This window comes from Ptychodera flava, chromosome 16 (assembly GCF_041260155.1).
Source record: "Ptychodera flava strain L36383 chromosome 16, AS_Pfla_20210202, whole genome shotgun sequence".
Taxonomy (NCBI): domain Eukaryota; kingdom Metazoa; phylum Hemichordata; class Enteropneusta; family Ptychoderidae; genus Ptychodera; species Ptychodera flava.
Genome location: NC_091943.1, coordinates 36,237,491 through 36,263,907, shown reverse-complemented (window position 1 = coordinate 36,263,907; position 26,417 = coordinate 36,237,491). Strand labels below are relative to the sequence as shown.

The following is a 26,417-nucleotide window of genomic DNA, read 5'->3' as shown; positions in this document are numbered from 1 at the left end:
CCTCCAGATATCACTCAGGCTGTACATGGTCACACATGCTTTTAGGCCATCTGCACATCGCAAAGTTCTCTAGTGTTTTTTTAAAAGTTGTTCTCTTGTTAAATCAAATGTAAAACATTTATGCTAACGGTCATTTCTTGTTAATTTTACGACTTCAAATCGTAATGATTTTCTCTGACCAGACCGATTATAACGACTGCGTACGTAGGCTGACCTTGACCCATAAAACATTGCCGGCTTCACGCATGCGCTACATCCGCTATTGCTAAGGGGACACCCACAACACCACAGTTGCGAGTGGAGTGATACGTACCGGCCACCGCGTACTATGCATATAACATGGGGCCCGGGGGCACCGACGTCCTTTGTGCCTCCTTACTTGTTTATTATTTGCCATAAATGTGAAATCTGGCAAAAAGTCAAATTGTTTGGACATAAATGAAAGTTAATGTGAAAGTGAATCAAGAATAAGAGATGGGACTCAATAGGATCAACAATATCTAAAACAGGCAACGGTGAACCTATATAATGCAGAAGGGGAGAACATTTAGCCACAATCTATTGTAATATAATGGACAATGGCTAATCTAAACTAAATCACTAAAACTGGATTGTTGACATTGATTACACATGTATCTATTGTCCATCAAATAGAAAATAAATTTGGGCCATTGACTAAAAAACATTTGCTTGTTACACTCACCACTAAGTCTTGTACTTAGTATTTGGAGTGTACACCTATCTACAATACAAGTTTGATGAAAAAAGTTTGGACTCTGAAGGTCAACAGTGCATCTTTAATGTATGAGACTAAATAAGCTTACCCCTCAAGTATGTATAGGCCAAAAACAATATTTAATTTTGAATTATGTAGTGCAGGGAAGGACATAGAATATGGTGAAAAGCAAACTAAATATAAAAACTGAATATACAATTATATGGAAATGTTGTTTTACAGTCATGTGTATCTAGTGTGTGCCGAGAGACATATTAAAATTGGACAGTATCATCCTGACCAGAGTTTGTCTGAGTGGTTGTTTCCTTCTGATTTTCTGACACGGTGATAGGTACAAAATATTATGTTATTCACCATAGTTAAGCAACATAGCTTGCATTTTGTTCACAGTAGAACTGAGTTTTACATGTAAGATAACTTTCTCATAAACTATAAATTCTGGCTTGTGGCAGCTCAAACGTCGCAATACTACATTTTTTGATATGATATGGAGTGACTTGCACACATATGCAATATGCAGTGACAGTCGATATATTCATAGTAAGAGTCTACTACATTCAAGCATGGATGTAAAAAATAGAGTATGTTGACAACTACATGCATGCCAGTGCACGATTTCAAAGTAGCCAGGAGGAAATTCTTATAGTCTTTTAGTGGAAATAGGCCCTATAGGTATTAAACCACAGTGAAACAAACAACATTAATTATCGTGACCTTGCTAAAGTGCAATCGCGGATCATGTATGATCTGATGATCATGCCAAATTACCATGTCGGATTATGCCGTGATTCTGAAGTGCGCGTAAATCGGTCAACATAAGCACACATAGACTCTCGCCAGTCGCTTGTACTGCTTGTCTCGCCATGGATGTAAAAAATAGAGTTACATCCATGGTCTCGCGTAGCGGTATTTATACAAGCTCGTGCCTTCGGCACTCGACCTTGCGCCTTCGGCGCTCGATCGCCTACGTTGGATTACTACCGCAAGTGACTCCGGATCCGGTCAAAAGAAGGCACGAGGACTGTCGACAGTCTAAAGCACACACTGTCTTCAACAATGATGCTTCGGCGCTCGATCGCATACGTTGGATTACTACCGCAAGTGACTCCGGATCCGGTCAAAAGACGGCACGAGGACTGTCGACAGTCTAAAGCACACAGTCTTCAACAATGATGTCAAAATCAATGCACAACTGTCGAAATTACCCAAAATAAGCAACAGAAACTTAAAGTTATCGCTGTGTCGAAAGGACAGTACATCAACATAAAACGACGCTAGTTTGTTATGACATGGAGGTAGAAGGACAGAGCGAATTCTCTCGCTCTCACCCAGCTATTACTAACGGGCCGCCGGTGGGATTGCCTCGCTAAAGCAATGGATTCGCCGGTAACGAAGGAGCGTTTCGTGCCAAAAAAATACATGACAGCAACAAAAATACAATCACCGTGAACTTCATATTTACAAAACATCATCAAATAAATGCTAAAAGCTTCAAAACGTCAAAATTCGCACAAGACCGAGAAACAAGACAGCGTCGGTTTGATTTTTCAAAAGTCCTTGCCAGGAGCTGGTCCTTGCAAAAACAACGCTAACTTGTTATATGCGCATGCGCATATTAAGGAGAGACCCATTTGATTTCGGGGGGGGGGGTATGCAGGAAGTGGGTATGGGAACTTTTTTTGCCAGAGAGACAGCATTTTTTAATTTCAACTGTCACACCTGCATCAATTTTTTTATCAAATGGAGTAGCAGTGCAATTTTTCAAATTTAAGCCAGTGTTTCACACATCACAGGATGGTTTTATATATTCATTTTACATTCCAACGAATGAAAACAAAATGGAAAGTCTAGTATATATACAACTTTAAATTATAGAACACTTTTTTGGCAAATCAACAGTGATTTTCAGTATAACAGTCAATTCCTTTTAAGTTCTCAGGGGAGATGTTATCTTTTGTGGTCAGAGAAACAAGGCTCACACATTGTATTTCATTATATTTGTTGTTCCTCAATTTTTCTTTGACAACTTGTAATCTTTCTAACATATTTATGTTGAGAGAATAATATATTGGTTTTTACACTAGTTTATTGACTCCTGTCTTGTGTTTTCAATTTTCACAATGTACAGAAGTCAAATAGTCCCATCTAGATATTGCCTGTACCATTGAGATATTGCAACAGAAATCCAGAAATATGATTTCTTGGGTCAGAAAAGGGAAGGAAAACATCGAGTGCACTGAGGTGTAAAGTAGTGAATGCTTATATCATAAGTGCTGGGAAAAAAAAACACATGAGAATTGCTTGTGGTAAAAACATTTGCGCTGCCTATGGCAGCATGCTAGCAAAGAACACATGAGAATGAATTTCCAAAATTTTGCTCATTTCAACTGCATTATGACAATTCCTTTTTTATTTATTTCTGTCTGTTATGAGAATTTTTTTTCTCAAGCCATTACAGGCTTATTTTTTTCTTTTATTTCACCTGGTGACAATTTTTTTTCTCAAAATCCTCCATACCCCCCCCCACAAATCAAGTGGTTCTCCCCTAAGTGAGTCCCTGACCTATGCGGCCAGTGGATTACTTCCTCAGTAGAACTGATATGCCTGCCGGTACCATCATTCTTCAGTCGATCAAAGGCGCCTTTCGTACCAAAAAATACACGACAGCCGCAAAAGTGCATCACTGTCAACGTCATAACTATAGAATATATTAAAATGCACAGCGAAACGTTCACAAAGTAAAAAATGTGCCCACACCGAGAAACAAGATGGCGTCCGATTCGATTCTCAACTCAGATTTTGTCCTAAATTGTGCGCATGCGCAGACGGTAGCTTTAACGAAAGCGAGTCAAAATCAAGTAAATATAAATAAAAATGGATAAAATATTGTTTAAAAATAATACAAGGCATGTATTACCAAATTTTGAACATTTCTGACGGCATTTCAACTATACGAACACCCATGCCAAATATCACAATAATCAAATCAGTGGTTTTGAGGAAAAATTGAAAATAGTGGTTTTCACAAAAAAGCTAAAAAAGTGACTTTAAAATGATTCAATCAAAAAAGAAAAAAGACCGTTTGAGATACATGCCAAAGTGACCACCAGACCAAATTTCAGAAAAAGTTACTGAAGCGTTTCTGAGATACCTGCGTCCACAGCATACGGCCCACTGTATGCAACAACAGAGGCCGCGTCATCACATTAGTACTTTGGGCCAAAGGCCCAAAGGACTAATAATTGGTACGCGGCGGCCGGTACGTATCACTCCACTCGCAACTGTGCACAACACTAGCGACGTGTGCATGCAAGAAGATTGAACTTTATATAATCTAACTTCATATCCATTCCGACCAGTATACAGTCGTGGAGAAGAAATGCCGGGAAAAATGTCAAAAACTACTACTAGCCGCGACCGGTCGCGGGGAAAGATGCGGGAAAAACACAACTCTGCTAAGAGCCACGACCTGCGACCCGTCGTGGAGCAAAAAGGTCAAAAACTAAGAGTCACGACGAGCACAGGTCATGGAGAAAAATCACAGAAAAACTCTACTGAAAGCCACGACCTGCGACCGGTCGTGGGGAAGAAGGACAAAAATAATCAGGCCACGACCTGCGACCGGTCGTGGAAAAGAACGGCAAAATTAATCAACTTTGCAAAAATCCACGACCTGCGACCGGTCGTGGGGAAGAAAAACAAAAATAATCAAGCCACGACCTGCGACCGGTCGTGGAGCAAAAATTAAAGGGAAAACCAACGCTACTGAAGGCCACAACATGACAACTGGTCGTGGAAGGTTCCTGAATGAAAAAATTAGTTAAAATTCGCCCAACTTCTGGTGTCGGAAAGAACACCCGGTTGGTAGAAAAGATAGGTCGTACCTCACCGTTGTGGTAATTACCTCATCACGCATGCGTGTTTAAATCTGTCATGACGGCGCCTAATACTGAACATTCGCGACCGAAATTGAGTCGTACGACCGGTCGTGTAGTGTGCTCATATAAAACGTTGTCTCATTTTGGGCCACATATGTGGTCGTGTAAGGGTGGCTAAAATTTTCGCCCTCCATGGTGGTTCACGCCGAGACTATTTCATCATTTGATTTGGAACAAACGAGTCTCATGGGAACTTACCTTGCTGTTTGCCACTGCCCCGAGATCTAACGCTGTCTGGTTTCCCAAGGTTTGATAAGGACTTCTCAGAAGAGTTCTGGTCACATTCTCGTCCAAGGCATGTAGAGTTGTCAGGTAAGATTATGTTCATATTCACTGCGTTCAAAAGGACGGACAGAAATTAAACAAATTTCTCGTCCAAACACTCTAAAATATGATATATTTTAAAAGAAACTGAAGAGACAGAGACATTTGTCTCAAATCTGAGTCTGCTGCTACATCGATTAATTATCTGATAATACCTTAGAGTTCAGCATCAGAAGACCTAATTTATCTCTATCCCGTCGCGTTGTGCCCCGTTTCCGTATTCTCGACCTTATGGAATACAAAACGATAGTTTGTTTAGCTGTCTAATGCCTGATATCACACATTCATGAATAAACTTACCGGTACAGGGGACTATACAACGGCAAAACCATCACTTGATGTGATACATATGTATCATAGATGGTGTTACAGACTAAATTTTCTTTGGCTTACTGATATTGTTTTTGTAATTTCGGAATCTGTACAGAGGTCAGTGAACGAGAGGGCTGAACTTTTCAAGTCTGTGTAAGGGTTAATGATCGTTATGAATTTTCACACATCTTGGTTCAAACTCCGTTGTTAGGGATATTTAATGTATTTACGTCATTGACACCTAAGTATCAAGGATAAAAACAGACACTTTTATCAGTGACATCCTAGTGTCAAGGCAGTAAAGTGAATTCTTACAGTCAATATTTAGATTCCAGACAGGACCCTGGGACGATTACATAAGGGAAATGTTGTATAACGATGATGTCACATATGCAGATCATGTAAGATTTTATATGATCAATGTCCTATCAGAGAAGGTTTAGTAATGTATTTCTTGAAGGGAAGAATATATTAATTATTGTAGCCAATCAGGAAATGTTAGTTGATTAGTGATTGGAGGATTAACTAACTTAATCTAATTAGGATGTTAGGATTTCTTTTTAAAAAGGGATGATCACCCACTATTTTCAGTCGGAGATAGCTGGGCATCTGATGTGTAAACTTTACACTTCAGTAATAAACCACCATCGATTGATATCCAACAACTCTGTGAGTCTCTACTCTGTCGAAGATCTCGAAGTACCTCTCAGCAGTGAGTGCGCTCCCCAGACCGGCGAGATACGACTATAACAATGGTAAGTTTGTAATGTAACTAGTGTACGCATATCATTTATACACTGTAATGTGGACGGCAACTGAAAGGTATTACCACAGATCTCAATCAGTGTGCGAAATTAATGTCGGTCCGACAGTCCGAGACCGACAGATTTCTCGTCGGGCCGAAAGTTTTAAGCAACATGTCGGTCCTTATGACCGACTGAAATTTTGAATAAATGCTGAAAATTTCTCCGTCAAGACCTGTAACAGATGCAGATGATGACTGACTCTGAATCATGTGATTCAGACTTGAATGTCATTCACCTATCAATGTTTTCCACCGTGGGAGTGCGGGGCAACATGGGATATTGATCGCTCTTCGAGTCCTGGTAGTGGGGAATTCGATCTCTATGGTACGCCAGACCGGAGGGTGTGGGTGGGGGTTGACAATGTCGCAACATAGTAATATTTTGTCTTGCAACTTTTTGCATTTACGAAGAGTCTAATTCCTCCGATCGACGCGCATATCACGGGGCAGCTGATTACATTCAGATCATATATAAGGATGAATTATATCCGTGCATGCAGATTTTAGCGATGGAATGGATTGATTTTGGTTCAACAATGCGATACAATATTATAATAATACTCGTCTAGTGAGTGTAACCCTGGTAATGTTGGCATATCTGTGTCAAATGACAACAACACCCAGTATCACTTCACTAGTTCCACACTTTAAGTGTTCGGAATTTACATGTACACAAATAAATGTACATAATAGGCCTACAGCCCTTCATTTTATCAAACTGACTCCGTTTTCTTTGCTTTGAGTTTCCATTGAGCGTTCAAAACATAAACGGTTCTTAAAAGAGTTTAAGACAAAAACCTACCACGAGAACAGTGCTGTTGACTAATCATGTTTGGTTTTGAATATCATGGAGGTATTTTTACTTCTATGGTTTTGAAGTACGCTCGATACAAGGACTAGATGTTACACGACAGCCCAATTGTGCTACCTGCAATCGACAGTCAAGTTCACGTTTCGCTGCGTTTGTTTGTGGACCGCTAGAACATCTTGCATGTCTTGCTTGCTCGTTGGTCTTTAACCAAAGTTCACAAGGCCGACTGTTACCACAATATATCGACGTGATAAAAAGCGTACATTTTATAAAACAGGGCTGCCTTATCATTACATAAGAGTTTTGTCGAGTTGCACGATCCGTCGTGTCACGATACTCTGTGAAGCCGAGAGTAGGGCTTCAAATTGTTTCGATGTATACCGTTTTACCACAGGCATGCTAAACTTACCGTCATCCTGGGCTGTAGGCCTAAATATCGCAAACAAATACGTCTTTTAAAATTTAACGGTATCATTAACTGATCGTGTCGATGGTTTTCAGCAGTATCGAGTGTCTGTCAATTTTTACCTCGCGTGCGCATGCGCGCAGCGAGGTTATGGTTTAGGCGTTTCTGTGTGTGTGTGTGTGTGTGTGTCTGTCTGTCTGTTAGCACGATATCTCAAAAACGGCTTGGCAGATTCCGATCACATTTCGCACACAATTTGTTCTTCAAATTTGCAAGAACTGATTAGTTTTTGGTGGTTGTGCTTTGCGAATTTATCAAGTTATGAGTAAAAGAAAATTTGTGGCATTTTACACAAAGTGATTTCTGAATTCAGTCACTCGGCCGCGCTGATCGCTAATCTTGAGTTTTGACTGTTGATGTCGTCGTGTCGACGTTTGACTTTAAGAATCGTGTGGGTTACTCTGGACATAGCGAACCAAAAGCTAGATTATCGAAGGTAAGCGTCATAATATTTGATCAATGCATTTTTCTCTGAGAATGAGATGTAGAGTGACACTTTTCAATCTTGTGTGTGTGTCAGCGAATTTATATTCCGGCATGGTTCCGCTGAGATCAGCATAATATTATGGCGACGTATTGACAGTCTGTGTCTTTTAAGTTGCTTTTCAAGATTGTATTAGCTACAGAACCAACAATGACAAATTTTTCATGAGATTTCCATGTTGGCATTGATGTTAAATCAGCAGCAGTAGGCTAGCTCCTGCGTACAATAGGTCTGCGTTTCCCGGCGGTACGGTGGTAGGCCGACGGCTTGTACCACACTGTCCACAGGACACCACGTGGTAGAGGCCGTGTGCAAAACCTGTACGCAGAGCTTCGAATACACTAGACAGAGTTCGTGTTTCCGTAAATTAGGCATTGAACTTGACAATATAGGCAATAACCAGATTCATCGACCATCGCCTGACAAGTGCACCATAGTCAGCTGTACATGAGTTGCGTGGCGTGGTGAGCAGGTTCCCATGGGTATTTATTTTTTGAAACGCGTACTTCAAAGGTCACGAACTCATTTTGCTGCTACACGGCGCGGCACAGATGATTTTGAGAAATTCGGGAACAAATTTTGTCATCTATTGACACATTTTCCTTCTTCATAAAAGCCAATACCCAAAGAAGTACTTTACAAAATGTGCACGCGAGGCCATTCAGTTCATATCTGGTTTTAGAGTCATTTTAATAACTTTAAGCTTTCAAAGGGCGATGAGACCCAGCAATCGCTCCGGCAAAACGTTTCGATCAGAAAACATGCATTCATTTCCGCGAGTGGTGACGTGTGCCATTCATGTTGTCTGCAATTTCTATAATCGAGAAACAATTACGATACTTGTCCTTTTAATTAAAAGTATAACTTCATCTGTTTCTTCATGAATGCAGCAGAGGTCACATTTAAGCATATTTATTTTTTGAAAAATTTTGAAAGTAATCCATGCGTCATATCAAAATACATACCAGTTATTTCTCCCTTCTAATTTACATTACAATAAAAAGACATAGTGATCAATGTTTGCATAAAACAATTATTCATACACTTATGACTGTTTTCAGGGTACTAAGTTATTCACTCACTTTTCTACCACTCGCGTTGGCTAATTTCAGAAGTGATTTTCAGCTCGCCAAACATTTTCAAATCACAATATTACATACCCTGGTGTACAATTGTACACAGCAATGTAGAGAACACCATTCCCCATAGAAAGTCATGAGAGACAAATTTTCTCGCTTTCATCAGCCACATGTTGCCAGTGCATGAGCCTGTATTCCCCGGCCCTGGGTGTTTGACATCATTTTATAGTCCGAGAGTGGGGGATTTGACATGGCTAGAAAAATGTCAAATTCTCCTATTAGTCCCCCCCCTAGTAGAAGGCATTGATAAATGTGTGCGCATGACATAAGGAAGATGAGGGCTGTGATCTTTTTCAGATTCCAGATCATGTAGATGAACGATTCATGATCATTCACTTACACTATTCTGCAATCTATGTGAACAATAGTCCTTTTGAGTGAATACTTACTGACTCTATTGATAAAAGGATATGAAAAATTAAATATTATGACACTCAAAAGCATAGTATTGGTGGAGAAGTTGACTTTAATGGTCGTTATCAACTGCATTTACTGAGGACAAGGACCTGAAGCTTTGGCTTGGTGCAGGTCCTTATGACCTGAAGCTATTTTCTCTTAATTTCGCACACTGATCTCAATTATCATTTATCCTATCCTATTTCCCGGTGATGGCAGTCTCTGGATCGGTGGGTACTCACGCTCGTTAGCAGAGTTTGAAATATACCCCTTTTCCCAGAATTTTTCTCTGAAAAACACCCCCTTTTTTGGAAAATCTGGGAGAAAATCACTCTGAAAAACACCTCTTTTTTCCGATATCTGGGAGATTTTACCTAAATGTTTGCCAAAACATTTGAATACCATAATTTACCATGCAATTTCAAAGCAAGTGTGCTGACTTACAATCACCTTCACGATGTGATGTACGGTTCTCCCGGGACGGTTCTGGATCATGGCTTGGGGGGACCGCTGCTGGATTTTACTCTCTCGAGTGAGAAAGCGTCTTGGGAGAAGAACCAGACCTATTCTCGGAGGGTGATCTGAAAAAGTACCCCTTTTTCTCGATTTCACGGACCTAGATGTCTCCGTGATGTCCGACGAAAATCACCCCCTTTTCCGCGAAATTTCTAACGAGCGTGCGTACCCGGCTGCTCCGAGACTGCCACCACCGGGATCCATTTACAACAATGTCTCTCTGACTTGTCCTTTTTCAGAGCACTTTTGTACCAAAAGCGGTAACTTTGTTGAACTTTTAGCGATACAGAGCAAGCAATGGTTTCCTGTTATTAATTTCCATTGCAAAATAAATCGTTTTGCTACAAGTACGACATAAAAATCTTATAACCATCTTGAGCGACCGTTTGTATCTATAGCCACTTTAAAAGGCAAGGAGTACATAAGAGTGCACGGCAGTTTGAAGCCGTGTACGATTTCATAATATTTTCATTCAGTGGTATAGAATATTCTTGACTTTGGCAAACTACTTAAATAGATTTTTGACGACTTTATCAACTCCAACAAAGTTACAGCCAAGTAAAAATGATTTGCCATTATTTCCGGTGTTTCATAATATTCCATGATGCTAATGCCACATGTCTGCTTGGACCACTTATCAAACATTTTAATTCGCTGCTGTCTGATGCGAAAATCGGATGACAGATAATTTTTTGTATTTAAGTTGTTTTATTGGTAACATTTTCTTTAAATTAGTAACATTAACTTAAATCAAAATGAAGTACAGTGCTTAGTTATCTACAATATTGTGTGTAAAATTGAACATGACAACTTTTCCCCACACAGACTTAGACGTGGTGGCTGTGACCATGGAGGTAGTAGCCATGCTGTGACCAATCTGGCTTGAAATTGGTCATAGCCACCACGTCTATTAAAATTCACGAGTTTACTTTTCTTGTTTAAGTACATACTTATATCAGATGGAAATCTGAGGATTTGCGATTACATCAGGTTGACAACCCCCCACACAAGAGCAATGAATGTAAAAAGTGTGAAAGAGGCTCCCCACCTAACTATCCAAAATGTTTTTGTGTCGAGTTTGTGTTTAATTCGTTTCAAAAATGTGTTCCTACATTCTTATCCGATTGTTTGTGTTAATAAAAATGTTTGTTTCGCCTCGGATATTTATAGGGAAGTTTGGACATAGACCCTAAAAACGGAGGGTCTATGGTTTGGATTAGTGTGTACGGTAATGTATTGTTTGTGTGGGGAAAGCTTATGGCGAGACGCAGCCGGACCTATTGTGTTACAGAGTTGATAGAGTCGCCCTTTGACGCTTGCGTTTCGAAACCCGAGTGTGGTTTCTCATCAGTCGCAGTGTAGATTCTTTCCTTAGTTTGTGTTTGTGAAAAATTATTTTAATGCATTTTAGTGGTCTTGCTCTTCGAGTAGCGAGGCAAGTATATTAATGTTTGGGTCTCGTTGTGAGTCCGTTTGGTGGTTCAGTTTGTTTGTTCTATGTTTCTTTACTTCAGTAAATTTTGTTTTGAATAGTGTGTCTTTTAGAATTTTGCCGAGGTTTGTGAATTTTTAGGCAATAAGTACCACTGCGGGGTACGGATTTTATGTTTTCTGGATCAAGATACTTACAAGTATCATGATCGATGTGTTTGTTCTCGTACATTTTGTTTAATAGTTCGTGTACTTTGTTTACTGTTTGTTCTGTGTCGTCACTGGCTAGTTGTGTATAATACTTAGTGTTGCGTAATTGCCTTTCGCATTCGTGTACGTAATCTTTTGTGTTGACAAAGACAAAACCCGACCCTTGTCGAAGGGTTTTTATGGTAATTTGTCTACTGTTTGCAAGCTGGTTTATCGCGATTCTTTGGGCACGCGACATGTTTTGTTTCCTTGTTTGAAAGGGTATCTCTAGAAGTGCGAGTTTAGCAGCTTCAGATAGCTTTCAGGTTTTTGTATTTTTTGCTGTTCGTGGAGTCCAATTTGACTTTTCTTTAAATTGGTGTTGTTGCGATTGTTCGTGTCTCATGATGTCTCCGGTGTTTGGCTTAATTGCTAATGAAACTTTTAATGTTAATTGTTTTCCAAGTCAACTATCCAAGCATTTTAAGAGGGGTGATCAAAAAGGCTAGAACAGCCAATTTTGACCAACCGGGTTCAAGAACCCGGGAGAGGTGTTAAAAGTGTGCGATAGATGTGTTTACGACATAAACATTACGAACAGTAGGATTAAGATAGGTATGAATAATCCAAACTGCCCAGTTTCTGTGTGGGGAAAAGTTGGAATGAATCCATTTGCTGCAGTGTCTCTCTAATTTGTCTTTTTCCAGAGCTATTTCGTATTCTAGATGGTAGTTGAATTTCACTTGCAACATAAATGCTGCAAAGTGTGGTTTACTCTGTTTTATTTTCATGGCATAGATGTGTCTTTTGGCTAATAGGAGCAAGGGATTATGAATGTCAGAGCATGGAGGTAGTAGAGACTCCATGAATGTCAGAGTAACCGTCAACACCAAAGAGCATTTCATATAAGTTATATCTCGTGAACAAACTGAGAGATTCCTCGAAAAATGTGTGAAACTCGTTCCTGAAGGTCTCAGTGAATTTACAGGTGCAGCAAAGATGATCTAGTGTCTCGTTGCTTGGCAGAATGAACAGAGCGGTGATTGGTCCATGTTCCTTCTGGAAAGATAGTAGTTTGTGTACAGAATATGATGAAGCAGTTTGAACTAGAATTCTCGTGTTTTTGTGTCTATGGCTACGTTAAATGGTAGGCTATATGTGGAAGACCATGGTCCAGTAAAGACATATTCACATAAAGTACAAATTACTTACCGCTTGGTGGAGGTGTGTAACCTCCATAAATGTAATAATCTCCATAAATGTAACATCAACTATAATTGTAATAAAATGCACCAATAAATGTAATATCGCCAATAAATGTAGCAAAAATCAACCATAAATGTAATAAAACACCAAACATAATTGTGATAAAAATCACCCATAAATGTAATACTTGTCAACCATAAATGTAATAAGTCTATTTTGTCGTTGCAATTTAGTAAATTGCCCTCAAATATTTATCTATGTAATAAGGAAAGCAACTCCACAGATTATTCATATCTTTATTGTTTTGTGTATTTAAAGTGTATTTTACGTTTTGCTGTTTTGTGTATAGAACTGATCGGCCATGGCGAGACACAGCTGCAATCTCCGTGTCAGTGCAGTGTCTACTCCAATCCGATCTTTTCACTCTATTTTTCGAAAATTTGCCATATTTCCTTAATCAGTCGCCTCATATTCGTCTTCAGTGGATAAATTGTCTGGAATAATCGATAGATTGTCTCTCTGTAGTGTCCCACTGAAAGTTTGTTTGTTAATTTTGTTTTACTGTAATGTGTTCAAGGTAGTGTTCGTGTTGTTTTTACTAGATTGAAATATAGATATATGTTCTCATCAACATGTTTTGTGTCGTAAGTTTCTGTTATAAGGTTATATATTTCTGTTATTTGTTCTGAGTCGTCTGTTATAAACCTTGTGTGGTATCACGGTTGACGAGTTATTTTGACGCTTCCTTATTATGTAATTATCAGTGTCTAGAACTGCCGGTCCGCTTCTATTATCTAACGGTTTGATCGGTATCTCGCCGTTTTCTGATAGTATTCTCAAAGTATTCTATTCTGTGTTTCGGAAAGAAAACCTAGTTTCAGAAAAGTATGCAACAACATTACACTAGTTTTATTAAAGTTATTGTTTACTCAGGGCATTGATAATGGAAAGATCACATATACAAGTTCAAGTTTTTTACATTTATGGTTGCGTTTTATTACATTAATGATTAATTTGTTTGTTACATTTGTGGTTATGGGTTGTTACACTAATGGTGGGCTGGTTTATTACATTTGTGATTGATTTTATTACAATTGTGGTTGATATCACATTTGTGGAGATTATTACATTTATGGAGGTTACAGAGGTGTTCTAGCCGATACACTGTGAGATATTCGTCAAGGGAAAGTCCATTTTCAATGAGTAACGCCACGAAATCAACTCGATTCTCTCTTTCAAGAAGAGCTCGTGTCACCAATTCTTGTGTTTGAAATGACCAATTTTTTAATTACGACGTATTTAGCAGTCGAGATTACAAAAAACCGATCGTAAATGAAGTTTAAAATGTACACTGTACCGAACAATTAAAGTGCTCCGGCTTCGGGGTTGTGTGTATATTTTGCGTCTGTTGTCAGTTGACCACCCCTCCAAAAACTGTTGAAATTGAACGATTTCTCCCTGCTGAATACGTACGTGCTGAAAGAAAGATGGGTCACCATGCTTGATTTTCTAAATTTTCACATTCGCATCTTAATTTTTGAAAATTAAAGACTCTAATCAAAATGAAAAAAAATGTATGACTCAGTGGAATTATTTTTTTTACGAAACTTTCCATTATTACACCCGAAATTTCAGAGATTAAAACGTTTATTGATGAAATATTCTAACCTTCTAGTATTGTCAATTTTATAAAACTTTTATATGTAGCACCTACGTCATACATGCCTTGTACTGATAGGTCCAAAAAGCCCCCTGATGCGTAAAAGTTGCCGTAGGAATATGGATCTACAAACTGCTAATAACAGGTAGGCCAGACATCTGCGAGCAGAACTGGGATGACTTGTAAAATGTTGATCATATCATGGAGGTGGTCTCTACTACCTCCATGATCATATAGACGGGGGACTTGCAAATGTTTTGAGGGTACTGAGGGGGAGTCGAAAAAAAAGATTCCAATTCAGGTTCCTCCATTGTTTGTTGATTATGTAATCATTTGATGATCTTTTCTCTGCCGACTGATTCAATTGCTTCATTGTATGGTGTATTAGTGTACATTGACACAATGTCTAGTGTAAGTTATCAATGTCGCATTGGCCGGAACTTTTATTGTCTCAATATTCCGTATGAAGTCTGTTGTATCCTTGATGTATGATGGTTGGCTCTTCACGATTTGTTTGAGAAAATAGTCAATGCATTCTGATATGTGAAAGGTTGGACTGCATGATCGACTTATAATTGTGCGTCCTACGAACTTACCCGGTGGTGGCAGTCCCCCGGGTTGGTGGGTACCCATGCGCGTTACCAAATTCACGGAAAAGGGGGTGTTTTTCTTCAGTCATCTCGGAGATTCTAGGTCCGTGAAATCGAGAAAAAGGGGTACTTTTTCAGAATAACCTCCGAGATTAGGGGTAGTCCTTTCATAATCTCCCTAGGACACTAAATCTGGTCTAGTCTCACTCACAAAGAAAATGAAAAACAGTACCGTACGTTTGTATGTACATATGACGTATACATGCCCATCACTTAGGGTCCATCCCAAAGTCAACCTCCAGGGTCAACCCTGGAAGTCAACATACTAACCTCCTAGATTTCGAAAATAAGGGTATGTTTTTTACAGCTAATTTCTCCCAGATTTGCCACAAATAGGGGGGTGTTTTTCTCAGAAATATTCTAGGAAAGGGGTACTTTTCAAACTTGGGTAACAAGCATGGGTACCCACCAACCCGGGGACTGCCACTGCCGGGCGAACTTATTAGACAGGGAAAGGTCCCAGTGCGCGTATCCTCAACAAACAAACATCAATCGCAAAACAAAGTTCAGGTTTTTATTCTCCATAACGTGGGCATTATTCATATTTTCTCACAATTTTTAAGAATATTAAAAATACGTCAAGATATTCACGGTTTAAATGAAATTGTTCAGTAAGAACACTTTGACGTTCATAGCTCTATTCTACATGCAAATACATTTCATTTGATATATCACTCGATAGTTTAAAAGAATCTTTAGAGTATTAAACAACGGATTTTTGTAACTCTATATTCGATTTATGCAAATTCGGTACCCGTGTGAATTATGCAAGTTTGAGGGTTACTGCTCAATTTGGCAGCTCAATATCGTCAATTTTTGTGAAGCAGAGCTAGGCTTTCAAAAGACGTATGATGTAGCTGTATGATGTGGCTGTATGTGTTTGTGTTTGACTCACATCACTGACCACAGAACCGCGTTTTGTGGGCGGGGCTGACACCCAACTACATTTTCGAGAAATGGATGAATACGTATATCATTTGATCCAGACATGTTATTTGAAGGGATATAGTCGTCGGAGCTGCGCTTAAAGGTCGCATGGGACTCATACGACCAATGTAAACACTGTATCCTTGATACGATGGTGATTGATGAAAATTAAAACATATCTGTCATAATCTACATCGCATAATTTTAATGTTACAGCTATGATGATGAGGTGCATCTAGATATCGTGCACGAAATGCATGTTTGTACACAAGAAACTCGCACAGGCGCGGTTGCGAATACTGGTTCCTTTTGATAATCTGATAATATGTATTCGGTATTTCGGTATTTCTGTTTTCAGGCAAATACTAAATGTATCTATTGCTAGATGTCGCATTCAATTTGGTGAGGATTTGGCCGAGGGGTGCAGAGGGCTAAATTTATTGCTAGGTGATTTGCTGACATAGTGGCAACATATAAGAATACAAAAAATGTCGACAAATGTCAAAGTGTTGAGGATTCATACAATCTTATGTAACTAGAGCCTTGTTGATGGCGGCATCTTATTTCGTTTGAATTCGGTCGTCATTTGCAGTTTCTTTGTGGATGGTTTTACTTCAAGCTATTTTCAAGTGTCGACCATGTAAAACGTAGTTTGGAAAAGGAAATTTTACGACTGTGAAATTCGTGATGTAAACTAGCTCAGGATAATATTTCATTAGTCATAAAAGGGCTAATAATTTTGTTTGCTCGAGAAATATGCCATGCGTCGCTTGCCCTTTTTCCCTTCCCTCTAACTCTGAGCCTATATTGACCATTTTGCAATCACCCTTGCTCGTAAAAGTGGCACAGTCTTGAGGGAACGACATCGTGTCGATTGAGGCAAATGACATGGTAGCGGAGATGCTACGACTTGCACACGAGGAAATAGCAAATTTCAGTGACGATACATTACTTTAGGCGTATGGCTGTCGTCATCGGAATGTGATGTGGTTGACATGTGTACGTTTGTTTAGTATCAAAGGAGGGTTTCCTATATGAAAATAATGATGACAACATCGTTAATCTTTATCTATTTCAAATAAAACTGCCTGCAGTCACGTTTTTGGGAGCCTTTAGTTCCGCAGATATCATTATTTTCAAGGGATACTGTCTAGATCTTTAACAAAATAATGGGCATTGGTCCAATAGCGATATATGCATGCGAAACTTAAAGTTAGAATCGAGTATTCCTTCATGCAACATGTGATAGAAAATCACATTTCCCAGATTATTTTAAAATATAAATTATGAGGTTTAATATTCCAAAAACCGAATGGGCGCCAAATGTACCGCTTGATGCTTTAGATTCTAAAACATTACATTGACGGTATTTAGTTTGCAAAAAGGAAACGCATGGCAATCAAGATTGTCCCGTATGCAAATCGTCATGCGAGGCCTACATCAGTATATGCAGGGATTGACCGAAAATGCAAGTGTGAAAATCAAATAGGAAATTAGCTTATTGCCGAAATACGGATATGTCGATTAACACCGATTTCAACTCGGTATACCGATTTCCCCTAAAATATTACCAATTATGAATATTCCTATTTTCATCTTTTGTATAGACTTCATCCGTCCCTGTTGGATGTGGTCTCAAGTTACAAGACAATAAGATGAAAATGATACAGGAAAGAGAGCAACAATTACGTCTGCTGCCATAGGATTACGTCAGATGATAGAAAACCCTGTTCTTTCATTGTAATTTTCATGAAACTTGGCACACTGCCCAGTCAAAACAGATCAGATTTCATTATGCTAGATATTCAGATATTCAGATACACCCCAGGCAAAGGTTTCAAAAGTTATGTGAAAATAGGCTTACTCGGCATTGTGTTATGTCATTGACAAAATTAGGGACCTTAATTATATTTTTAAAACTAGAGCGGTGACCTAATTTTTACCTTGAAAATCCTCGTTCTAAAAATGACAATTTCAATTTACTTATTGTACATTCTCAAAAACAAATATGTATACTTATGTATACATATTTTCTTGCTATTTCAAAGTTGCTGTCTTCACCTTCATCGGCCTAAAGTGTTCCACATTCTCTTATGTCAAAATTAAATGCTGATATACCACATGATTTTAAAATGCTTATTTGACCCAGACCCTCGAGTTTTTCTCGAGGGTCTATGTTTGACCGCACTGAATTATATTCAACGGACATACGACTATATGGTGCCGTCCCTTTAACAGAGTCATTTTTTCGCTTCATCATCGGTGTCAAGAGAAGGAAAATGATACTTTTCCCGCAATTTGATTAAAAAAAGTCATTGACAATGACATAGTCCCCACTTGAAATAGGAGTATTAGTCTTGATGGGGCAGGGAAATGAGGTCATTAAGAAGTATCACTGGAGTGTATATGTCCAGATCTATGGACACATAGGTCTATGTCATTGTTCGCAATTTGAAACAAGAGGCATGTCTAAGTTATGGTTCTAAATCGGGAAAAAAGATCAGACCTCTAGCTGTATTGGCCAGCCAAGAAATACATATGTGCATAATAAATGAGGTACAAGATGTGACATCTTAAGGTCTATTATCCTATCAAAATTGAAGCGTAAAGAACTTGTGGTTACTGAGTTATGCATATATATGCATATTCAAGGTCAAAGGTCATCAAGGTCACGTGACATTTTGAAAAAAAACAAACCATTAGATTGCTAATTAATCCATATATGCCAAAATTCAGATCTCTAGCTCTATTGGCTTGCCCACAATTATATATGGGCATAATTAACGAGGTAAAGCATGTGTTGTCATAAGGTCTCCCATCCTAATAAATGTAAAGGACATAGCACTTGTGGTTACTTATTTATTGACATAATCGTGTATTTTAGGTAAAAGGTTATCGAGGTCACATGACATTTTGTCAAAAAATTTCTATCCTATAGTCTGTCCCTATATACTAAAAATCATACATTTACCTATATTGGCTTGCTCAAAATAAGATATGCACATAATTAATGAGGAACAATATGTGGCGTCATAAGGTGTCCCATCATACCAAATATGAAGGGTGTAGCACTTGTGGTTCCTGAGTTATGGACAAATATGTATATTTGAGGTCAAAGGACATTGAGGTCACGTAACATTTTGTCAAAGTGTCTGAGATACCTGCGTGAACGGATGGACTCACATGGATGGACTCACGGACTGACATGACCCAATCTATGAGCCCCCTGGACTTTATCTGTGGGGACTAAAAACTGTGTCACTGCATCCTTTTTGCAATATGAATACGATGAGAAACTAAATTTTTATTTTTCTTGGCCTTATACATGGGAGGCTATGGACTGCCATATACATGGGAGTCTATGGACTTCCTTATACATGGGAGTCTATGGACTGCCTTATACATGGGAGTCTATGGACTGCCTTATACATGGGAGTCTATGGAGGTGAAAACTAAAAAGTCCTCTAACACGGCCAAATTTGATCGCATTGTGAAACAAATCGACGTGCATCTGTATGAGGTAGGGTACTATCCTTGTACCAAGTTTGAACGAAATCGCTTCAGGCGTCTCTGAGATATCTGCGTGAACGGACGGACGGACGAACGGACATGACCAAACCTATAAGTCCCCCGGACGGTGTCCGTGGGGACTAATCAGATGTAGAGTACGGCGACGTCTTAGGGACTGGTCAGTTTCTTCAGCCGGGGGGGGGGGCGGTGGATTCATGGGGGGGGGGTCACCCTGTTTTTGACTTTGGTGATAGGGGGGGTCACCATATTTTTGAAATGCCCAATAGGGGGATCAGTGTGTTTTTGAATTTTGTCACAGGCTCATCATTGCCTAAAATGCTAGTGTCAGCCACAAATTTCATCATTCAGTTGTATTTTTCGGCGCGCCCTTCGGGCGCGTAACTTTAATAATCAGTCATATTTTTCAGCACACCCAACTTTAACATATCAAGCATACATACATCAGAGATAATAATAATAATAATAATAATAATAATAATTTATTTATAAAGCGTCAGTATCCACAAAAATTGTGATCAAGGACGCTGAAAAATAAAAAATACATTAAAAAAAATAGTTAAAAAGCAAAGTTACACCACAAAAAGTTGTTAAAAATAGTTAAAAAGCAGTTAAAGTTTTAAAAAGTAAAGTTTTCACATTTGATTTAAAAACAGATAGGTTAGGTGACTGGCGGATGCTAAACGGGAGATTATTCAAGAGAATAGGAGCTGCAACACTAAAAGCACGATCACCATAGCTGTTAGTACGTGATCGAACAGGACAGAGTTTAAACTGATCAGCTGACCTCAAGTTGCGATTTGGAACATACGATGTGGTCATATCAGAAAGATAAATTGGTCCAAGCCTATGAATGGATTTAAAAATAAGAACTAAAATCTTAAAAACAATGCGTTCTGAAACAGGTAACCAATGCAACTGATACAAAATTGGAGTGATGTGAGAGGTGGTTTTGGAACGAGTTACAATTCTGGCGGCAATATTTTGAATCCGTTGAATACGGTTGATTTGGTACTTAGGGAGCCCCAGTAAAAGTGAATTACACGAATCTATTCGAGATGTAATAAATGCATGAACCAATTGCTCTGTAGCGGATTGAGATAAATATTTACGGACAAGTGCAATACGACGCAAATGAAAAGTGGCTGAACGGCAGATCTGTCCGATATGCGGTTTCATTGTCAGACAAGAGTCAAGGAGGACTCCCAGGCTCTTAGCCTGACAATGGACGGGAATCAGAGCATCGCCAACACGAATTTCTGTAATCCCTCTGGCAGACAGATCACCCGAAGTAGCAGAAAAAATAACAAATTCAGTTTTATCATCATTTAAACACAAGAAATTTGCAGACATCCAAGACCTGACATCAGAAATACAAAGTTCAAGATTTGAAAGCATCGCAGCAGCATTATCTTTGGTAAAAGACAGATACAATGAAGAGTCGTCTGCGTAAAAACTATACAGACATCCATGGTTAGAAACTAATTCGCCTAATGGAGAAGTGTACATATTAAAAAGTATAGGTCCAAGAACCGATCCCTGTGGTACCCCAGTGTCAAGCGGATAAAATGGTGACTTGGTGGAATTCACAAGTACACACTGGGTGCGATTGGAAAGATATGACTGAAACCACATGAGGACAGTATCCGAAAGACCAAAACGGTCTCTTAAACGATTAAGTAGAATAGTATGATTCACAGTGTCAAATGCTGCAGAAAGATCCAGCAATACAAGAAAAACATCCTTTTTCTCATCAAGAGCAAGCAAAATATCATTTGTTACTTTTAGGAGAGCAGTCTCTGTGCTATGTCCTGGCTTGTATGCAGATTGCAATGGCTCATCCAGTGAATGGTTAACAATGTGGGAAGTAAGCCTCTTGGCAACAATGCGTTCTAGGATCTTCGACAAAAATGGCAAGTTAGAAACAGGACGGAAATTTTTAAGAACATCATGATCAAGAGATGGCTTTTTAAGGAGAGGTTTAACGACGGCTTCCTTGAAATGAGCGGGTACAACACCATACTGTAGAGAACTATTGAATATATCAGTGATGTGAGGTGACAATACTTGTGTAATATCAGGGTGTTTGAAGATCTTGGTTGGAATCGGGTCAAGGCAGCAGGTTGATGAAGGTGATGAACGAATCAACTTGTCAATTTCATCAACAGTTGTAGGTTTAAAGGCGCTTAGGCGACATATTGGTTTCAGTACAGTCACAGGCTGTGGATGATGGTAATTAGAATTTCCAGACACAGTACCAACGTTCAAAGTTAGTGACTTAACGCGATTTAAGAAGAATTTAGCAAAACGATTTGCTAATTCCGAAGAGTCATCATGTTTAGGTAGAACAGCGGAAGTATTATTATGACCAAGGAGGCCCTTTACGACCTGAAATAACTGTTTTTGGTTACCTGCGCAATCGTTGACAAGTCCCACGTAATGGCTCTTTTTGGCAGCTTCAACAAGACGAACGACGTCAGTCCGACACGCTCTGTAAATCTGGCGATGTACTTCCAATCTCGTTTTTCTCCATACTCTTTCTGCCTTCATTCTTCTCAACCGTGCATCAATTATTGACTGATTAATCCATGGAACTGGTCTCCTATTTGGGACCAGTCTCTCACGCGTTGGTGCATGGCGATCAAAAGTATCGCGGACTGTGTTATTGAGCAGCCCCCAATTAGCAGTTATGTCGGCATCTGATTGGAGGTGGATAGATGCAGATAAATCTGCAGCGAACTCTTTAGCCGAGAATGATTTCATGTTTCTTGAAGTAATGGATTTACGAGTGGTTCTGACTTGAGAGAAATCGTTTATGGAGAATAGCACTGGGAAATGGTCAGAGATTGCATAAATCGGTTCGACTCGAACATCAGCGATGGTACCGTCATCGGCACGAGTGATGATATGGTCAATAGTATGACCAGCACGATGTGTAGCACAAGTTACCAATTGACGCATAGAAAATGATTCCAGGATGTCATAATATTTCCGGACATTCGAGCACATCGGATTATCAGTATGAAGGTTGAAATCGCCAGCGATAATAAGCGGCAAGTTATCAGTAAGATGACCAGACAAAAAATCGGTGAAGTCATTGACGAAGTCATCGACGGTGAAACCATTTCATTTATTTGGTGGAGGGCGATAAACCGTAGCTAGAGTAATATGCGACGATGGAGTCTTTATACGAACTTCCATTAATTCAACTGATTTGATTGAAGTAGGGACTGGATGTTGGGACACTGACAATGATGAGTTGTAGATTGTTGCGATGCCTCCCCCACGACCTTTACGCGGGACACTGATAATGTTATAACCTGGCGGAAGGACTTCTGTGATGAGGGATGAATCACTTTCATCGTCACGTAGCCATGTCTCAGCAAGCATTAAGACATCTAAGTGGCGATCTTGCAGGAATTCGTTGATGGCTGTGGACTTATTACAAAAGTGATCGGCAATTCATGAAGGAGCAACGTAGGGTATTTCTGTGATGCTGGTTATTGATTTGAGACGATTCAGTTCTGCTCTTTGAATGTTCGATGAGAGGAATCTTGATCAGATTGCCATAAGCAGCACGGGAAATCTGATTGGTTGTTCCACAAGAGTTAAACAGGTGGTGCGGCGTTATTTGTGTTTGAATGCGACGTTGCTTTTGTCTGCCTGCAAAGCAGCCTCTCTTGATATTCTGAGTTTTACATATATTCGCATCTTTGAGTCTGTTCCATAAGGTGGTGGTTACCCTTGACAATAGGCGGTCATTCATGACATTCTTGCCGATACGAATCAAGGTGGCAGCTGTGTACACTGATGGAGGCATGGCTTGAAAAAATGGTAACTGTGGAAATGTCACGGCCAACAAGACAAACTAAAACCAATGTAGTTCCAAAATCAGGAAGGCGCGGCTGTCAGTAAAAGTTGTGGAGTAAAGTCCAGTCATTCATAAACAAACTTGAGGAAGACCAAAACGACGAAAGACACTTAAATCGCTTTAAAACGACATGAACTGGAGAGACTAAAACAACGAGTGCAGCACGTAGCGCGACTCAAAATCGAAAAAAATATCTGTATGTTCAAAATTTTTTAGCGTGCTCTTCAAGCTCATTACTTTAATATATCAGACATTTTTCAGCATGCCCTTCAGGTGCATGACTTTAATATATTGGCATATATATCAGAGATATCAGGATGTTTCATATTTTTCGGCACGCCCTTCGGGCGCCATTCTTTAATAAATCAGAGATATCTTGATGTTTGCTAAGTGAAATTGTACCATTATGAAATCTGCATTTCATATGAAAAGGATGACAAATTCCTGATACTTTTCTGTTCTCTCTATGAGAATTCAGTATGAGAAAGCAAGATGCACAAATATTTCACAATATATATTTGATACAGTGACTTATTTTAGAAATAGAAAAATGACAAGATATCTTTCCTTCTCATTGATGCAATTATTTTCCTTTGTTTCACAGGTTTTCTGTAGAAAGATGCTTTTTTATGAAAAAAATAACAGTTAAAAAAGGCAATTTTTTGTCATTATTAGCTGCGCTTTTATGGTTTCAATGTTACAAGAAAAGGTCCTCTCAGACACTGTACACATCAGATTTGGCTAAAAAAGCTCTCTATGGCTCCTCAGGAGATTTAATTGGATGGTTTGCAAGTCTTAACACCCATCAAAGTTTTTGATTCACTGCTTTTTCCTCTTTGATATTAATGATTGACATCCATTTCTGTACAACAGTTCAGGCCATCTGGTTAAGCATAGAAAGTGTGAAATACATTCACAGCTCATTCAAAATACAGCTCATTCAAAATGTACAGTGTTCAAACTTTAAGATTGACACTTTGAAATTCCTATCTTACAACTGACATGTCAACAATTTCATTAAAACATAGAATGACTATTTAAGATATAAATATATGTAAAATGTAAAATATAATATATATATATATATATATATATATATATATATATATATATAAATAAATAAATAAACAGATTACTTCAAGTACAAAGTAATGAAATCTATTACTTAAGTTTCATGCATCTTGCAATCCTCAGATAGAGTGAAAGGATTTCTAGCTCGACACTCTTACATATATGATTGGGATGAACCATTCTATTTGTAGGTAGTGTTAAAATTCGATAAATAATATTTGTTTTGGTGGCGACATTTTGAAACCAACTCAGAGCGTTTGTTTAACAGTGTAGATTTGTCAGCATTGATAATGTGCAGCTTTTCTGATATACAAAGATTACATCGCTTTTTCATGTTAGAGTAGCTCAATGCTTTATCAATGATTGACCATGAAATGTCAAAGTCTTGTCCCTTATTTCTTAAATATTTTGATAACTCGGTGTCGTTTTTGTATCTCTCGTTGCGGAACGACTTCATGTGATTAGCGTAGCGCGTCTTGAAGGTTTTATCAGTGAGGCCGATATAAACCCTCTCTCCGTTGTCCTCCGTTGATACGTTGGCCTTGTACACCACGCCTTTGACTTGACAGTTACCCTTCAGGGGGCATGCCGACTTAACCCTGCAATTGCAATCAGCTGGTTGGTCCTTACGCTGTTCTCCGGAGATTACCCTCTTATTGTGCGATTTGATTATACTTGCCATATTCCTCATACAGCTATAACTCACTTTAATTGTGTTTCTGTTGAAGATCTTGTGAAGTTTAGACCCCTTTGGAAAATATTTATCGACAAGTTGGAGAAATTTCCTGCCGATGTTTGTTTCCACGTTCTTGCTGAAAGGGGGTTGAACCACGTGATATGACGCTTCCTGTTATTGCTTCTCCTCGCTGATTGGTTGGTTTTGGTGAATTCAATTTGTTCGGTGTAGCCGCTTGCCTTTAGCGCTGTATTGTATCGCCCTTTATATTTATCAAAGATGCCCTTATCACTAGATATTGTTGAGATGCGTTTGCTTATTGCGTCAGGTATGTGATTAATAATGGTTGGCGGGTGATTAGACTGCTTGTGGACATACATTGTTTGGTCGTTCGGTTTACGATACGGGTAGAACTTGCCGTCGTTCAGATTAAATGTCACATCCAAGAAGTTTGTAATCTTCGGGTTTGTCTCGATCGTGATTTTCAGCCCAATGTCATGAAATATCTTTGTGATTTCCTTTCTGATCTTATCCGCCTTGCTGGCCGTGATATTTTTGAGTACACCAAGCCCGTCATCCCGGTATAAGCCGATATGATTCTTATCATACTTTTTGGCGAGTGTGTTAAGTATATACAGACCATTAAGGTGCGGAATTGTGTTTTTGCCCGACTTTCTAAACTTTCTAAACTACAGCTAATTTCTAAACTTAGAACGCTATTTTGAAAGTGATAATTATCGTTTTTTTTGCCGTGTTTATCGTTTTTAGCTAGTTTAGCCCCCATAGGGAATACACGTAGTTTAGAAATGGCTTTCAGGAAAAGACACAATTCCGCACCTAACTCATACAGACCCACCAGCTCGCATATTTCAGCACCATCGAAGCTGCCCATCGCCACATCGAATAAATCCTTATTCTCTCTTTTAATCCAGGGTGTTATGTCGTCAAAAAGGAGGGTCTTTCTGGAGTGCATTATGATATCAACCACTTCATCAGAAATTGAAGTATATTCTCTCGCAAAATCAAGTGATTTACGTAAGAGATCTTCTGAGATAGATGGATAGAAGTTGACAATGTCAAATGTAATGAATCTACATTTTGATTTACCTCGTATCCCCTTGAACCAGTCAATGACAGCTGATGAATTCCTCCATTGGTTCACACACGTACGTAATCTAATATCATTGTTGATTGTGTCAAGTAATTGCTTACTTACTTTGCCCATCTCGCTTTTGGTCGGGTTAATAAGTCTACATGTTGGATTGTTCATGAAGTTGTCTT

The 26,417-nt window shown here is 39.0% G+C and overlaps 1 long non-coding RNA gene across 4 annotated transcripts in view; it reads left to right on the top strand.

Annotated features, from left to right (window-relative positions):
- Window positions 1-5,569: 5,569 nt before the first annotated feature.
- Window positions 5,570-26,417, top strand: part of LOC139114717 (uncharacterized) — a 40,225-nt gene continuing 19,377 nt past the window's right edge. For all 4 annotated transcript variants that reach the window (XR_011547934.1, XR_011547936.1, XR_011547935.1 and 1 more), the window contains exon 1: window positions 5,570-6,065. This is a non-coding gene — a long non-coding RNA (uncharacterized lncRNA). The remainder of the gene's footprint in view (window positions 6,066-26,417) is intronic.